This window comes from Ovis aries, chromosome 8 (genome assembly GCF_016772045.2).
Source record: "Ovis aries strain OAR_USU_Benz2616 breed Rambouillet chromosome 8, ARS-UI_Ramb_v3.0, whole genome shotgun sequence".
Taxonomy (NCBI): Eukaryota; Metazoa; Chordata; class Mammalia; order Artiodactyla; family Bovidae; genus Ovis; species Ovis aries.
The window spans coordinates 91499224-91517333 of NC_056061.1; the positions used below are offsets into that span (position 1 = coordinate 91499224).

The following is an 18110-nucleotide window of genomic DNA, read 5'->3' on the forward strand; positions in this document are numbered from 1 at the left end:
AATAAAGCAGAAACCAAGACATTCTCAGATTAAGGAAAACTGAGAGAAGTAGACCTCTCCTAAAATAATGACCCTAAAAATAGTAATAAAATATAATCTAATATCCCTAAACAGCATGGAAATAATAATATCCCTAAACAGCATGGAAACGATGGAAGCGAATTTGTGAACACCAGCAGGAAAGGAAGGACACAGGCAGTGAAACCAGAGCAAAGCTGATACACTTTGCTTGTTCGCTATTGAATGGTCCTGACACGCTTGTCAAAATTCACTTGACCGTATGTGCGGAGGTTTGTTTCTGAGCTTTTTATTCTGTTCCACTGAGCTATAGGTCTGTTCTTGTGGGAACATCATGCTATTTTAAGTACTATAGCGCTGTAGTAAGTTTTGAAATCAAGAAGTATGAGTCTCCACTTGCATTTTTTTAATGTGTTTTGGTTATTTGGGGTCCCCTGAGATGCTACATGACTTTTAGAATGGGCTCATCTAATGTTTTAGAAAATGCTATTGAAATCTTGATGGGTGTTGCACTGGATCCGTGGATCGCTGTAGATAGCACTGACCTTTGAACAGTCTTAAGTCTTCCCGTCCATGAGCAGGAAATGCTTGATTCATGGCTTCTTCACTGGGGGCTCAGAAGGTAAAGCATCTGCCTGGAATGCGGGAGACCCGGGTTCGATCCCTGGGTCGGGAAGATCCCCTGGAGAAGGAAATGGCAACCCACTCCAGTACTCTTGCTGGAGAACCCCATGGAGGGGGAGCCTGGTGGGCTGCAGTCGACTTCGCTTCACTTACCAGGGTCTGTAATTTTCACTGTACAAGTCTCTCACCTCCTTGGTCGCTTCCTAAGCAGTCTATTCTTTGGACGCTCCTGTAAACGGGGCTGTTGCCGTTTCCTTTACAGGTTGTTTGTTGCTTGTGTATAGAAACGTGAACGGTCCATGGACTGACTTTGTATCTCGCAACTTTGCTGAGTCTTCCTATTAGTTGTAATAGTCTTTTGCGTAATCTTTAGGGTTTTTGCAGGTAAAAGCATATCAGCCACCAACAGATCATTGTACTTCTTGCTTTCCAGTACGGAATCCTTTCATCTCTTTTTCTTGCCTGATTGCTCTGGCTAGAACTTCCAGTACAAAAGCAGGCGCCCTGGATTTGTTCCTGGTGTTAGAAGAAATTTTTCAGATTTTCACGATGGACGGTGTTCACTGTGGGGTTTTCATACATGGCTTTTGTTATATTGAGGTACTTTTATCTGTTCCTAGTGGGCGCTGTGGAGAAGGAAATGGCAACCCACTCCAGTGTTCTTGCCTGGAGAATCCCAAGGACGGGGGAGCCTGGTGGGCTGCCATCCATTGGGTCGCACAGAGTCGGACACGACTGAAGCGACTTAGCAGCAGCAGCAACAGTGGGTGGTGAGTTCTGTCAAATGCTTTTTCTACATCAAATGTGTTGGATAAAGCAGTTTTTTACCTTCATTCATCTGGAATAGTGAACACTGGCCGATTTTTGTATGTTGAACCATTCAGTTCAGTCGCTCAGTCGTGTCCGACTCTTTGCGACCCCATGAGCCTCAGCACGCCAGGCCTCTGTGTCCAACACCAGCTCCTGGAGTTTACCCAAACTCATGTCCATTGAGTCAGTGATGCCATCCAAGCATCTCATCCTCTGTCGTCCCCTTCTCCTCCTGCCTTCAATCCCTCCCAGCATCAGAGTCTTTTCCAATGAGTCAACTCTTCGCATGAGGTGGCCAAAGTGTTGGAGTTTCAGCTTCAGGATCATTCCTTCCAAAGAACACCCAGGGCTGATCTCCTTCAGAATGGACTGGCTGGATCTCTTTGCAGTCCAAGGGACTCTCAAGAGTCTTCTCCAACACCACAGTTCAAAAGCATCAAGTCTTCGGCGCTCAGCTTTCTTTATGGTTCAACTCTCACATCCATACATGACTACTGGAAAAATCATAGCCTTCACTAGACAGGCCTTTGTTGACAAAGCTGTCTAGGTTGGTCATAACTTTCCTTCCAAGGAGTAAGTGTCTTTTAATTTCATGGCTGCAATCACCGTCTGCAGTGATTTTGGAGCCCCCGAAAATAAAGCTGAGCCATTATTGCATTCTGAAAATATAACCCGCTTGATCGTGGTGTGTGTTCCTTAGAGTGAAAGTGAAAGCCGCTCAGCTGTGTCTGACTCTTTGCGACCCCATGGACTGTGTAGTCCATGGAATTCTCCAGACCAGAATCCTGGAGTGGGTAGCCGTTCTCTTCTCCAGGGCATCTTTGCAACCCAGAGGTGGAGCCCAGGTCTCCCACACTGCTTGCAGACTCTTTGCCTGCTGAGCCACCGGGGGGGCCCACACGTCGCTTATCACATGCTACACACTTCTGCCTGTTAGGGTCCTGCTGAGAATGTTCGCACCAATAGTTATAGGGATACTGGTCTGTACTTTTCTCTTGCTGTGGTGTCTTTGTCTGGCTTTGGTGCCAGCAGGCCTCATTGAATGAGTTAGGAAGTGTCCCAACCTCTTCAATATTTTTGAAAAGTTTAAGAAGGAGTGAAAGTAGTTCTTTAAATATTCAGAATTCACCAGTGAAGCAGTCAAGTTCAGATTTTTCCTTTGTTGGAAGATATTTTATTAGTGATTTAATTTCTTTACTGGTTACAGGTATATTCAGATTTTCTATTTCTTTGTGACTTAGTTTTGGCAGTTTTTTGCGCTTCTTGGAATTTGTCCATTTCATCTAGGTTATTAATTTGTTGGTATATGACTATTCCTAGTACTTTCTTACAATTCTTATTTCTATGGAATCATTAGTAATGTCCCCACTCTCTTTTTTATTTTAATCATTTGAGTCTTTTCTCTTTTTTTCTTAGTCCATCCACCTTAAAGTTTGTCAATTTTGTCTTTTTGAAAAACCAAATTTAGTTTCCTTGATCTTCTTTATTGTTTTCCTAACCTCTGCTCTAATCTTTATTATTTCTCACCCTCTGATAGCTTTGGACTTTGCTTGCTCTCCTCAGTTGCTTAGTCTGTAAATCCAGGCTGTCTGTTTGAGGCCTGTCTTCCTTTCATTCGTGAGCGCTGCTTTCATTGCATCCCGTAAGTCTGTCCAGTTTTTGTTCTCGTTTGTCTCTAAGTACTTTCTATTTCTCTTTTTATTTTATCTTTGGACCCACTGGATGTTTAAAAATGTGTTGTTTGCTTTTGTGACTTTTTCAGTTTTCCCTTTGTTATTGATTTTTAATTTTATTCTATTGTGGTCTGAGAATACACTTTGTATGATATCTCTCTTCCTAACTCTGTTAAGACTTAAACTGTCGTCTCACACACAGTCTATCCTGGAAAATGTCCCTGTGCACTCGGAACGCATCTGCGCTGTTTGTTGGGTGGAGTTTCCATGTATGTCTGTTAGGTGATTTATCGTGTTAGTTAAATTCCCTGTTTCCTTACTTTCCTTCTGTCTGGTGGTTCTATCCATTATTGTTAGTGGGGCAGTGAAACTTCCAGTTATTGTTGTGGAACTATTTCTCCTTCAATTCTGTCATTTTTTCTTCATATATTTTTATTGCTTGTCATTAGGCACATAAATGTTTGTAGCTGTTATATCTTCTGCCGTAGTGAACATTTAATTAATATCTAATGTCCATCTTTGTCTCTTTGTTTAAGTCTGTTTCGTCTGAGGCTAGTGAAGTCACCCCTGCTCTATTTTTGTTACTATTTGTGTGGAATGTCTCTCCCCATCCTTTACATCCAACTTGTCTGTGTCTTTGGTGTTCAAGTGAGTCTGTTGCAGACAGCAAACAGTAGACCACACGTGTTCACCTATCCTGCCAGTCTGTGCCTCTCCGTTTTCATTTCTCTAACCCATCTATGTCCACGGTAATCGCTGGTAAGGAGGGACTCAGTTCTGTCGCTGTCTCATCTTTTCTGCGCGCCTTATGGCTTTTTGTCCCTTGTTTCCTGTATTCCTGTCTTTTGTGTTTAGTTTGTCTTTTGTAATAAACATTTAAAATCCTTTCTGATTTCCTTTCTTCATGGCCACCACAAGGACTCGTTTAAGAACCTGAAGCTGTGGTGCTCTAATCTGAATTTGGATCAGCTTAACTCCACTAACATACGAACTGCTCCTTTCAGCTCCATCTCACCCGTCTTTGCTGTTGGTGTCGCAAAGTTAGATCTCTATACATTGTGTGCCCCCAAACATAAAGCAATTCTTCTTCTAAAGGCATTAGACTCTTAAATTATGTAAAAAAATGAGATTTGGAGTTACAGATGGAAGCTCTAGTGATGGGAGCTCCCACACTAAGGGCTGCTTTTCTTTAGTCTTCAGTGTTAGTCTTTTACATCAGGTAGAAAACAAAAAAAGTGCAGTTATAGGCCGCTGTTTCAATATTACCTTTTATAATTGCACACACACACACACACATATGTATATATCTTTATTAGGGCTTCCCCTGGTGCCTCAGTTGGTAAAGAAACTGCCTTCAATGCAGAAGGCCCCAATTCAGTTCCTGGGTTGGGAAGATCCCCTGGAGAAGGGATAGGCTACTGACTACAGTATTATTGGGCTTCCCTGCTGGCTCAGCTGGTAAAGAATCTGCCTGCAATGCGGGAAACCTGGATTCAATCCCTGGGTTGGGAAGATCCTCTGGAGGAGGGCATGGCAACCCACTCCAGCATTCTTGCCTGGAGAATCCCCATGGACAGAGGGGCCTGGCAGGCTGCCGTCCATGGGATCACACAGAGTCAGACACGGCCGCGTGACTGAGCACAGCACAGCATACACCTCTATTAAGGTCATCATTTCTCTGTATGGCTTTGAGGTCTGGTCTGTACCCTTTGTGTCACTCTGAAGGACTCCCTTGAGCATTTCCCACACGGCGGGTCCAGTGGCAACACCCTCCATAGGCTTCTGCTCATCTGAGAATGCCGCCGTCCCTCACTCATTTTTGAAGAATGGTTCTGCTGGACCCTGGACTCCCCGGCCAGCGTGGCTTTCCCTTCCAGCATTCTGAACGCACCTGCTCTGGTCTTGAAAGCTGTGGCGAGAAACATGACGAGAATGTCTAACTGGGGACCCCTCGTGTGTGGCGACACTTCTCTCCGGCTGTGTCCCAGACTCTGTCTTGGCCCTTTGACTGGCTGCAGCGTGTCTCGCTGCGGGTCTCCTGAGTCCATCTTACTTGAAGCTCATTGAGCTTCTTGATGTTATTCGTGTCTCCCAACAACTGGAAAGATCTGTCGCCATTTCTCCAAATCTCTCTTTGGCCCTCTCTTTCTCCCACAAGTCCCTTAGAGGTTTTGGCTTCTCTTCAATCTCTTTTTCCTTCCGGTTCCTCAGACTCAGTAATTCCCATTGTCTCTCCAGATTGCCTACCCTCCCTCCCCCCTGCCCAGGTCTGCCTTTGAATCCCTCTGGTGAATTTTTCATTTCAGTTATCGAACTTTCTAGTCCAGAATTTCTTTAGCAGTTCTCTTTAGATTTTCTCTTTATTGATCATTCGATTTTGTAACATACTGTTTTCTTGACTTTATCCACAAATTTTTTTTAGCTCTTTGAACATATTTAACAGTTTTTTCTTGACAACAGTTGCTTGTCTAATATGTCTGCCATTAGGTCTTTATCGGGGACAGTTTCTATTGAATTTCTTTTTTCTTTGAATGAGCCATGCTTTTTCTTTGTATGCCTTTTGGTTTTCTGTTGAAAACTGGAGACTTGGGCTTGATAGTGTGGAAGCTCTGGAATCAGATTGTCCCCTCTCCCAAATTTGCTGGATTTTGTCGCTATTTTTGTTGTTTTTGCTTCTCTGACTATCATGAGCTCTCTTTGATAAGAACCCGCCTGAGGCATAAACTTAATGTGCTTCCTTTCATGTTTTCTGAACTTTTCCCCAGGCATGCGTGGGCACTTTCTGTCTTTCCGTGTATACGCAGTCAGGTTTTTTTTAATGTCCTTCTCCTGTGAGAACACTAAAATCTCAACTGGCTGCTGAACAGCCAACAGCAGGAGAATGTTGGATCCCACCAATAAAAGATACCCCATGTCCAAGGGCAAAGGTGAAGTCCCAACACAATGGGAGGGATGTAACTGCGTTTAGAATCAAACCTCATAACCACCAGAGACACTCAGGGGGCTCAGACAAAACCTGTGCACACCAACAAGGCTTCTGTGGCCCAGCGGTGCCTCCAGCGCTCACTGGGCTGCAGGGGCAGCAAGAGCACTCCAGGAAACGCCCACCGCTGCTTCAGCGCCTGCCCGGGCCACAGCAGACTGTGGAAAGCTCTTCAAGAGAGGGAAACGCCAGACCACCCGCCTGCCTTCTTGACCTGTATGCAGATATTTAGAGCCAGACTTGAAACAATGGACTGGTTCCAAATTGGGAAAGCAGTACCTCAAGGCTGTATATTGTTACTCTGCTTATTTAACTTCTATGCAGAGTACATCATGAGAAACGCTGGGCTGGATGAAGCACAAGCTGGAATCAAGATTGCCAGGAGAAATAGCAATCACCTCAGATATGCAGATGACACCACCCTTATGGCAGAACGCAAAGAGGAACTAAACAGCCTCTTGATGAAAGTGAAAGAGGAGAATGAAAAACCTGGTTTGAAACTCGGCATTTAAAAAACTAAGATCATGGCAGCCAGTCCCATCACTTCATGGCAATTAGATGGGGAAACAATGGAAACAGTGAGAGACTTTATTTTCTTGGTCTCCAAAACCACTGCGGATGGTGACTGCAGCCATGAAATTAAAAGACGCTTGCTCCTTGGAAGAAAAGCTATGACAAACATAGACAGCATATTAAAAAGCAGAAACATTACTTTGCCAACAAAGGTCTGTCTAGTCAAGGCTATGGTTTTTTCAGTAGTCATGTATGGATGTGAGAGTTAGACTGTAAAGAAAGCTGAGCACCAAAGAATCGATGCTTTTGAACTGTGGTGTTGGAGAAGACTCTTGAGTCTGCAAGCAGATCAAACATTTATGATTTTCTTTAAGATTGACTGGCTTGATCTCCTTGCACTCCAAGGGACCCTCAAGAGTCTTCTCCAACACCACAGTTCAAAAGCATCAATTCTTTGGTGCTCTTCCTTCTTTATTGTCCAGCTCTCACATCCGTACATGACACTGGAAAGACCATAGCCTTGACTATGTGGACCTTTGTCAGCAAAGTGATGTCGTTGCTTTTTAACATACTGACCAGGTTGTCATAGCTTTCTTACCAGGAAGCGATCGCTCTCTAACTTCGTGGCTGCAGGCACCGTCCACAGTGGCTTTTGAGTCCAAGAAGAGAACCTGTCACTGCTTCCTCTTTTTACCTTCTATTCGTCGTGAAGTGATGGAACCGGTAGCTATGATCTTAGTCTTTAATATTGAGTTTTAAGCTGGCTTATTCACTCTCCTTCACCCTCATCAAGAGGCTCTTTAGTTCAGACTTCCCATCAGCCGTAATAAATGTGAACAGGGAAAGGAGTAACATCTAAAAATGATTGCGGAAATATCTGTCAACTGAGAGGTTTATAACTATCCCTTAAGAATCAGGGCCAAATAAAGACATCTTACACCTTCAAAGACAAGGAGCTGAGCAACCATGGTCCTCACTAAACAGAAGTTAACGGCGTTCTTCAGCCACGTGGTGGCCGCGCTTGGAATGCGCAGGACGGAAGGAACTGCGAAATGCAGGGGATTCATTTCTAGTCACTTATTCAAGTTTTCAAAAAGTATCTTATAAAATAGGTTTTCTTGCTTCCAAAAAAAGACATAAATACATAGGCAATAATAACAATTTAGAAGGAGATACCAGTGATAATTTGTTGTTATTGTTGCTTTTTTGGCAACTAAGTCATATCTGACTCTTAACCCACCAGGCTCCTTTGTCCACGGGATTTCCCAGGCAAGGATGCTGGATTGTGTTGCCATTTCCTTCTCCAGGGGATGTTCCCAACCCAGGAATCAAACCCGAATCTCTGTGTCTCCTGCACTGGCAGGCAAGTTCTTTACCACTGAGCCACAAGGGAAGCCGCCGGTGACAATGACAACTTGCTATGTGGAAGAAAAGGAGAGAAATATTGAATAATTTTCTATGAATAAGTTCATCAGAAAGACAGACTGTTTTGATTCAGGAAGAGAGAGAATAGAGAAAACCCGAGGAAAGCAGACGAAAGGGAATGCTGAGGAACATGAAGAAACTGGCTGGAATGAGTGATCGGAAAGACAAGCCTGAAGCTTTTCTTTGTAGAAGCACAGATGAGACCCTAGAAGACTCGGCGGAGATAAAGAAGACACAGATCACATCTTTAGAATGAAAAAGGGAGGGTGATTACAATATAAAGGACACTTTTCAAATTACAAAAGAACTCTATGAACAACCGAGTGTTAAAAAGTTTTAAAACCTCTATAGAATTCACAGTAATTTTAGCAATGTAGATTGTCAAAATTAGACCAAGATGAACTCAAAAACTAAATGACCCTATAGTCATTATGAATAAATTAAAATGCATTCAAAAATCTATCTTTATCAGAAGTTTCCAAGCTGCTTATCATCCCTGTGTTTTCAACTGGAAAATGTGATAAGTAAAAGGGAGCTAAAGAAGGCACGTTGCCTTTTCCTGTAAGTTCCCCGACCCGCAGCACGTGAGCCGTGAGCCTCGGGGGCTCTGCCTGCCGCCCCATGAAGATTAATTCCAAAGGTGCCATCTGACATGGCTGCTCTGAACACTCGACAGGATCCTCGCACTCACAACCCTCACACTTCCCAGGGCCCAAGTCACACGGGCTGCGCGCAGTGCTCAGCACCCAGCTGTGTTTCTGCAGACTTGGAGAGAGCCTCAGTCAGGTTTTGCTGCCTCAGCAGTAGCCGCTCCATCTTCCTGGCATGCAGAGGCTAGCTCCCAGGGGACCGTCTGGAGCTCAGAGAAAGTCCCGCGGCAGCAGGCTAGAACCCAGGACTCGCTCAGTCTGCTGTGGAGCTGCAGGCACATGGCCACACAGAACCAGTGCGTCGCTGAATGCCGCTGAATGCACGTCCAACAGCTGGGAGTGTCCTTTCAAGGGCTTTGGAATGGGCTCCCTGGCGCACTGGATGCCAACATCATGCCCAGCAAAAGTGGTCTCCAAGACAGATGGCGATGCTACTGACAAAAGATGGAACACCCCGAGACCCGATTCACAAGGAGCCACGCCACCCCCAAGGGCGCTGCTCTGCAGGCAGTACAAGCCTTGCTGTTGCCCTCTGGAAGCCCCCGGGGAGTGGCCCACAGGCTGGGGTTTGCGCTGAGCCCTCGTAAAGCCCAGGGCAGCAATCTCCTCCTCCTCCTCCTTTCTGGGATCCACCCAGACCACTCTGCCACCCTGATCTTTAGCCACATCTCCCGCTCACCTCAACCTGCCCTCTTCCAACCTGCCGACAGCCAAGGCAGCTGGTGCTGGGAGGCTGAGTCACCCCCGAGCACCCTTCCTCTCCTCTCAGCTGGTCTCTAGTCTCTCGCCCCAGCCCCACCAAAGCTCCCCGGGCCTGTGTGTGGCTTCCTTCGCCAGCGTTGCTCGAGAATGCGTTACAGCCTTCTGGGGTCTCCCCCTGCAGAGCCTGGACGCATGGCCCCTGAAGCCAGGAGAACCCCACTCAGAAGAGCCCCACCTGCAGGCAGACATCCTCAAACAGAACAAGGGCAAAACCGTCCTTCAAACAAGATTTAAACCAAAAAGAGAAATCGGGGAGATCGTTTAAACTATGACTCTTTCCACCAGTTTAGGGCATTGCTTAGAGGCAAGACAAAATCAACTTTAGCTTCCACTTGGCTCAGCTGTGCAGACTGGTGTCATCCAAGATGGTCACCACTGACTGTATATGAGTGCTTACATTTGAATTCATTAAAATTAAATTAGATCTTAGAAATCAATTCTCATCCTCGCCAGCCACATTTCAAGTGCTCAGTGTCACACGCAGCCAGTGGCTACTGCCCCGGACAGTCTAGAAACTCCCACTGGACAAAGTCAGCCTCGGTCGTGAGCGCAGAGCACATAGCTTTGGGAGCCAGTGTCTCCTTATCCCCTCACACACGCAGGCACACACGCCCACACACGCGTGCAGAGATCCAACCTCTCACACCACCTCTTGGGAAACTTGTACGCATCCACATTGTTCCACAAAACGCGAGTTCAGTGGGCCAGTGTGCAGTCGCTCTAAGCTGGTGGCCCTAGGCCAGCTCCCCCCTCCCTCCCCACCAGGAAGGGGTGTTCTCGAAGTGGGGGTGGCAGGAGCATGCAGGAGACCGTCCAGGGGCGTGAGAGGACCACAGGCAGGAGACCGTCCACGGGCGTGAGAGGACCACAGGCAGGAGACCGTCCAGGGTGTGAGAGGACCACAGGCAGGAGACCGTCCAGGGGCGTGAGAGGACCACAGGCAGGAGACCGTCCAGGGGCGTGAGAGGACCACAGGCAGGAGACCGTCCAGGGTGTGAGAGGACCACAGGCAGGAGACCGTCCAGGGGCGTGAGAGGACCACAGGCAGGAGACCGTCCAGGGGCGTGAGAGGACCACAGGCAGGAGACCGTCCAGGGTGTGAGAGGACCACAGGCAGACTCGCCCTCAGGAATGGCAGGAGGCAGCCCAGTCCGCATGCACTACAGATTCAGGGGTAACCAACACACAGGACACTCCATGATAGGCCACACCCTTGGCTACAATCTTCGCGTTTAAAACTGACCCTTAGCACCAATCAAGTAGCAAGAAAGTGAACTACTTAACTCTCATTTTTAAAGATTTACTTCTGGCACAGTGGTTAGATTTCACCACCATCAAAACCCAACTGCTAAATGCTGCCTGATGTCCCCCAAATCAGACGTGAAGATGCAGAGGAATTAGCCCTAAACACATGTAAGTCTCCACGTGTGAGCAGGTGTCTGAGCAGGTGTGTGGGCACCTGTGTGTGAGCACCTGTGTGTGAGCATCTGTATGTGAGCTCTGTATGTGAGCAGGTGTGTGAGCCCTATGTGAGCACCTGTGTGTGAGCACATGTGTGTGAGCAGGTGCATGTGAGCAGGTGTGTGAGTAGGTGTGTGAACATCTGTATGTGAGAATCTGTGTGTGAGCCCTGTGTGTGAGTAGGTGCATGAGTAGGTCTTTGAGCCCTGTGTGTGAGCAGGTGTGTGAGTGCCTGTGTGTAAGTGGGTGTGTGAGCACGTGCGCATGAGCAGGTGTGTGAGCGTGTGTGTGAGTACATCTGTGTGAGCACCTGTGTGTGAGCAGGTGTACGAGCACATATGTGAGCATCTATGCGTGAGCCCTGTGTGTGAGCATGTGTGTGAGCAGGTGTGTGAGCACTGGGGGCGTGTGCGTGCACTCTCTCCACCTGGAGACCCAAGTGTGCCGGGTGGGTCCTCTTCCTCCCCCTGTGCTGACTGCAGACTTCCTGTCCCGCCTGGAGGCATGGGTCTTACCCTGCGGACAGTGTTCCTGCCGCGGTCCCTGCGAGAGTGGCCGGGGCCAGAGCCAGGAGCGGTTGAAGGGCTGCTGCAACACCGCCCACCTGGGCCCCCGTGACTGGCCAACGGCCCCTGCTGCGGGGGTCTTGATTTTGGAGATAAGCTGAGGGGATGGTAGGGCTTCTCATCCCGCCCTCCTGCTCCCAGGTCGGAAGGAGAACTGCCTCTCCCTGCCCTGGGACTGAGGGAGCCCCGAGCCAAGCAGCTTCACTGGGCGCAGGGCCAGGAGCAGAGGACAGGCTGCCTGCAGGGCACCGAGGCCCCAGGAAGGTGCTGCCCAGCTCAGGAGACCGCGGGCCCCGGCGGAGAAGGCCCGTGGGACCTGCTCTGTGGAGGGGACCACACGTCACACAGCGCACAGCACAGCTCGGGAGGCTGCAGGGCCCGGGAGCCAAGAAGATGCTCGTCGCTGTGGGGACCTCCGAGGCACACGCACCTGGGAGCTTTAAATACCAACCAGGAGAAGGCCCTGCCTGCGTCCTGTTACTGTGTGTGGCCAGCTCCTCTGCTAGGGGCACCGGCTGGCAAGTCCCTCTTGGGCCCAGTAGCTGTCCTGGGAGAACTCAGGGATCGGGTCAGGGTTAGGGTTAGGGTTAGGGTTAGGGTTAGGGTTAGGGTTAGGGTTTGAGTTAGGGTTAGGGTTAGGGTAGCTGTCCTGGGAGAATTCAGGGATTGGGTTAGGGTTAGGGTTAGGGTAGCTGTCCTGGGAGAACTCAGGGATTGGGTCAGGGTCAGGGTTAGGGTTAGAGTTAGGGTTAGGGTTAGGGTAGCTGTCCTGGGAGAATTCAGGGATTGGGTTAGGGTTAGGGTTAGGGGAGCCGTCCTGGGAGAACTCAGGGATCGGGGCTGGGCTCAGGCACCCTATTTCGAGCGCCCCCTTGGTGTCCTCCAGGGTCAGGAGGCCAGCGTTCTCGACCACATATTTTCAGGCAGAGGGGACAGAGGTGACTCCCAGCAGCCTCCCCAGACCTCCTTCTCCAGTCCCCCCTACTGGTCTCCCGTTCTCCTGCTGGGGCGGGCGGGCTCAGCTCTCCCGGTGTGTGCCCTTCCCCAGGAGATGTCTGCTCCACACATCGGTCCCTGGCGGCAGGTCTGGTCCTTGTTTCTATAACAAGAGCCCGGCTGTTACCACATCAGAACCAAACAGATCACTTCTTCCAGAAAATCTTGGGCCACCGTGAAAACAAAGCAAAATAAACCCATATCTGAGCTCCACCCGAGACACACATCATCCCCCATCTGAGCCTCCTTAGGCTTTTGTTCATGGTAGGAACGTGGAAACATTGAAATTCGATCTCTCCCCTAGAGACAGGAGGTTTTATTAATGTTTGGGAAATTTTGAGACTGAGAATGGTGCCAGCACTAGGGGCCAGCACCGCTCACAGCCTCCGAACCCCAGGAGCAGGCAAGGCTGGTCCCTGGGACAGTGGGGAGGAGGCTGGGCCCTGGCACACCAGCGGGGTTGCGAGTGTGGACAGCCTGGACTCTGGGGGAGAGTCTTGACCAAGTGCCCATGGAGATGCCAGTCAGTCAGCTGGGGAACCCTGCCTGAGAGCCAGCCCCCACGCCAAAACCTGCAGCGTCCTGACTGTGGGTTTCACCACCCAGCCGGTCTGCATTAGCGCCTAAGGGCAGATGGGCACCTGAGCAGGAAAATGTGCCATCTGCTCGCCGAGGCCACTGAGGGGACTGGGGCACCCAGTGTGGGGAGCAGGGCTGCATCCTCCCAGTCTCTGCCTCGGTCCCCGCCCTGCGTTCCCTTTGCTTCAGATTTATAATTATCTTCACTCTACCAGGAGGCTCAGGGCTAGAGAAAGTGATTTTAACTGGGACATCCTCACTCTGGCGAAACCCTGCAGCCTGATTTACGGAGGGAGTTCATGGTGTGATGCTGGCTTGGCCTCTGCGTCCCTGAGGACCACACTCAGGTTCTAGAGTTGACCGTCTGGGTTCCAGTCCCTGGCCCGCTGCAGGCCAGCTGGGTGCCTGAGAGATTTGCTCAGACAGTCGCACCTTGGCTGCCCCTTGGGACGGGTGGGCTGGCAGCTCCTGTGCGTGGGGTCACTGTGAAGATGCCGCGAGCGCTATCTGCACGGACTGGGGCAGCAGTGCAGTCCCGCCGGGCTCCCACAGAATTCCCGTTCCCCGAAGTGAGACGCTGCGTGGCCCTGCCTCTCAGAGCTGCCTTGGGAGTATGTGTGTGTGGGGGACGCCTGGGCTGAGGGAGGCTCGGGGCAGGCGGCCCACGGGGTGCCTCCTCACGGCGCCCTCTTGCCCCGGAGCAGCGTCCTCTAACACACCTGTGAGCCCAGCCCTGTTGTTTCAGCTCCAGAGCTTTGTGGTGGGACTGCCGGGGTTCGGCGACCCCAACGGGCATGCAGCTCGAGGATGAGTGTCGGGCAGTGTCGTGCCAGCTGCTGCTCCGGCCGGGGGTGGTGACTGGCAGCATGGGTTTTCCGCTTCCCTCTCAGACAGAGCAAGCTGGAAACAGCACATTCTGCAGGCACGAAACTAGAGGTTCCTGAAGCAGAGCAACAGCGGCCCCCGGGTTGCTGGGATGGCCAGCCCTGGACACCCGACGGCGCGTCCTGGAGACAGGCAGCGCAGCCCGGGCGGAGGGCGCTCAATGAGGTGCTGGGGACAGGGCTCACAGACGGGGGTGCCTCCCCCTCCAGACGACGGTGTCAGGCTGTGGGGCTTCTGACGGGGCTACCATTTTAAAATCGGTGTGAAAGCTACTTTACAAGGCTCAGCACATAGACCCCACCTCTCTAGGTCACAGTTTACCTCTGTCCCCAGCCCGTGTTAGCCAGGACATCCGGCCTCAAACAGGTCAGCGTCATCAGCGCTGCTGCTGCTGCTGAGGCCTGTGCTTGGTACCTCTGATGGCTCGGCTCCATGCTGGGGAAGGGCCTGACCAAGGGCTCTTGGCTGAAGGAGTGGTGAGCTTGGTGCATCAGCGCTCATGCTGAAGGCCGAGGTGAGCCCCTGCCCAGTGCCCCGGCCTGGCAGCCCACCCCTGCCACGCCTGCGCAGGATCCTCTCTGTACCAGACGGTCAAGCATCGGTCCGGTCCCAGCTCCTCGCTGCCCCCACCGGCACCGCAAAGCGCTCCTTCCTGTCCTTCACCCTCCGAGTGAGGACCAAACCTCACACGTGGCACTCAGGATGCGCGTCCCTGCTCCTACCCCAGCCCGTCCACACGCCACCTCCTCAGTCCCTGCGGGCGTCCTCCCTGCCCGGCTGTGCTCAGCCCCTCCTGCCTGGCCAGGCCTCCTCTTCCCTAGCGCCAGCCTCACTTGCGTGGGAAAGCATGCGCTGGCCCCCTGGCAAGTCACCGTGCCATGAGCTTCTCTTCTGGGGCGTTGCCCACACTTACCCTGCATGTTCTCGAGTGGTTGTTTGACAGACGTCTGCCGCTGCCAATGATGCGACCTTCGGGGGGGCCGCGTCTGGGTTTGCTGAGGCAGCAGCCGGCAGCACAAGGGCTCAGGTGCTTAACAAACACTTGCCGGTAAAGGCCTGCAGTCCTGGGGTGCAGGGAGCGCTGGCTCTGCGGAGGGAGGAAGCTGCTCTTGGCTTTAGGTGGTTGGGTCTGCAGCAGGGTGGGTGAGATGCCCTCGACGCAGCACAAGCTCAAGAAAGAGGAGCAGCTGAGGCGCCCCTGGAGTGTCACCACGGAGGCCTCCGTGGCCTCCCAAGGGGGAGGCTGGTGACATGGTGTGAGAGGGAGGGGCTGGCAGGTATGGACAGGCTGTGCCTCCATTTAGGGTGACGCAGCAGCCCAGCCCAGCAGGTTGAACGACTGAGCCCAGGGAGACCAAAGGAGCGTCGTGGAGGCAGGAGACGGCCAGGCCGTTCAGCATCCGGAAACCCCAGGACCCCAGGCCGGGAGGAGCCGGGGCGGCGCTCCAGGCTGCGGTTATTTGTTTCAGAAATAGAGCCCTCACGTGTAATACTCTGGGCAATAACCTGCTCCTCACTCGTAGGCATTCTCCCCAGGAGCGGCCAGGCAGGTTCAGTGTGTGGGCTCATGGGGCCGCCCAGCCCAGGCCCTGTGGACAGAGGCCCCTGACCAGCAGCCGGGACATGTGTTAGAGCAGGGGCGGGGGGGGGGCGCGTGGAAGCAATGCCTGGGGTACCTCTGAAACATCCCCCAAACGCTCTGCACCCCTCTAGCTCTGAGCTTGGCAGGCAGGGGCCCTTGGCCCAGGAGAGGGGCAGAGGCTCTGGGAGCCTCCCCTGTCTGCACCTCAGCACAGACTCACGTGGGAGGGGCTGCCGTGGGCTCTGGGCCCTGGGTTCGGGACCCCCAGGGGCTGGTGCTGCCAGTGCGGGAGGCCTGGAACCTGGGGGGCTTCGTTCTGGGGCCACGCTGTCCCCCTGCCCAGCCCAGCCACCAGCCTGCAGCCCACCTGGCCAGACCTCCCTGTGGAATCCCTCCTGACTGTGGACCCCTGACTGAAACAGAGCGATGTCCTGGGGCAGAGACAGTGCCTGACGGCACCGTGCTGGGTCCTCCAGGGCCCGGCTGTCTGCCTGCGTCCTTGCCTGCCCTTCACAGAGGTGGCCCTTACCAGGTAATGCCAGAGGACACTTGTCACACCGTCGCCATCTCAGCCCGCCCTGTGCCCACAGGGGGTGACCCACCTGGACAAAGTGGACAAAGCGGGTGCAGGCCCCGTCCCAGGCGGGCTCACAGCCTGCCCCAGGCTCGGGCTGGCACTCAGGTGCTGCTGCCCGCATCTCCAGGCGAGGCCTCGGGGGGAAGGGCTGCAGACTCTGCGGGGTCAGGCTCCCCACCTGCCACGCGCTCCTCAAGGCCAGGGCAGAGCCTAGACCCCACAGCCCGTGGAGGGACCCGGGCAAGAGGGTCAGGTGGGCTTCAAGAGAGGAAAGCACTGCGCATGGTCTCAGCCACGAGCCTTTGCTGACGCTGCGGCACCTGGCACCCCCTCCACGCCTTGGGAGGGCCGCGTCTGCAGGCAGCGCAGAGCCTCCGGGCCCCAGCTCCATGCTGCCTGCCAGCTGCCCCCACTCGGGAAGGGTGTCCAAGCCCCGGGGCCCCAACAGCCACCCGGCTCGAGGACGGGTCGCCATGCTGGCCACCCTGCCCTCTGGGTGCTGGGCGGGGGTTGGCACCAGCCGCCCCTGCCTCTGGGCCAGGTCCAGCCTGCCTCAGAGCCTGCCTGCTGCCCTCTGCCCTGCATTCCTGGCCTCACCTGCAGCCCCAAATTCCTGCCGCGCTGGAGGCAGGATGTTCCCCCAAAGGTACACAGCTCAGGAATTCACCCTCTCACCCGGCCTGTCGCGGCCTGAGCCCTCAGCCCTCAGGGCTCACACAAGTCGCGTCTGCTCCCAGAGGAGGCGGCAACTCAGTGCAGGGGGGTTCCTGGACGGCACACCCCACACGCGGGAGGCCAAGGGCAGCCCTCTTTGGATGTCAGACAAGGGGCAACAAGGTTCCTGCACATCAGGCTCCCGAGGGCAGGTGGCCCCTGGTGCTTGGAGAGACACAGACGTTATTCGGGTGGTGGGGGGTTTTTTGGGTGTCTGGAACTCTTCTCCTCCAGGTGTTTGAGCCCAGAGCCTGAGGAATGCCAGCGGCCACAGGAATGTTATCTGCTGGGAGGGGCTCAAGATTCCATGAAGCAACCAAGCCAAGCAAAGTTACAGCCTCCAAAATCAACACATCCGGAAAGAAGCAGCAGCTGGAAAGGGGAGGTATGGTGAGCAGGCCCTCAGACACGGGCCACACCTGCCCTCCAGGCGCACGGCCGTGCTCGCCCGGTTCACGAGGCACTCGCTCTTGGTGGGAGGCCAAGGCCCCCGGAACCAGGACGGGTGGGGTGGGGGCCGACCGTGCCCTCCCCTCCCCGCACGCTGCGCTCGCCCACGGAAGGCGCCACCGAGGTTAAATGGGTCTTGCACCCATCCTTTCGTCTCCTTAATGAATGGACTTCATAAACAGTTTTTGTTTACAGTCTCTTACCAATTTTTTTACAGATAGAAGGTGGGTCTCTAGAGCTGTCCCAGGTCCGATTTCACCCAACCAGTCACCATTTCCCAGAAAGTCAGGCCCAGGTCCCACCGCATCATCAATACCCCAGGGTGGCTCTCATCAAACCCCTATTAGAAATGCAGGATTTTTAGGACCAGCAGGCCCAGCATGTGACGAAACACGCGTTGCGGGCCTTCCCAGTTGCAGCTGGGCCACCTCAAGCCCCCCGACCAGGCCCCATCTCTTGCTTCCCCCCACCTCGCCCCACCCCTACCCAGCACCCCCGGGGTGTTGTCAGAGCAGCAGCCAGCTCCCGTGGACGCCTAATGCCGGCAGGGTGAGTCAGGATCGGGGAGATCAGATTCCACTCGGTCTCATGAGCCTTCCTTCCAAACCCGGAGCAAGCTCACACCTGCCCTGCGCAGGGCCCCGCACGGCCCTGACCCCGCAGGCATCTGGCGTTGCAGGCAGCCCTCCGTGTGGGGCAGCAGCCCAGGGCTTGAAAGAGCGTCTCCAAGGGACACCCGCACTTCCCACAACTCGTCACGACACAGAGCGTGTCTGAAGTCTTTAGTCAGTGCAGATAAAAATGCTGATGAGTCCGAGGCATGTTTGGTACAGTCATGGAAG

The 18110-nt window shown here is 52.9% G+C and overlaps 1 long non-coding RNA gene across 1 annotated transcript in view; it reads right to left on the reverse strand.

Annotated features, from left to right (window-relative positions):
• The window catches only part of LOC121820226 (uncharacterized), a 32716-nt gene extending 17513 nt beyond the window's left edge, over positions 1-15203 (reverse strand). Inside the window, exon 1 of the long non-coding RNA XR_006060712.2 lies at positions 14859-15203. This is a non-coding gene — a long non-coding RNA (uncharacterized LOC121820226). The remainder of the gene's footprint in view (positions 1-14858) is intronic.
• Between the last annotated feature and the right edge of the window lie 2907 nt (positions 15204-18110).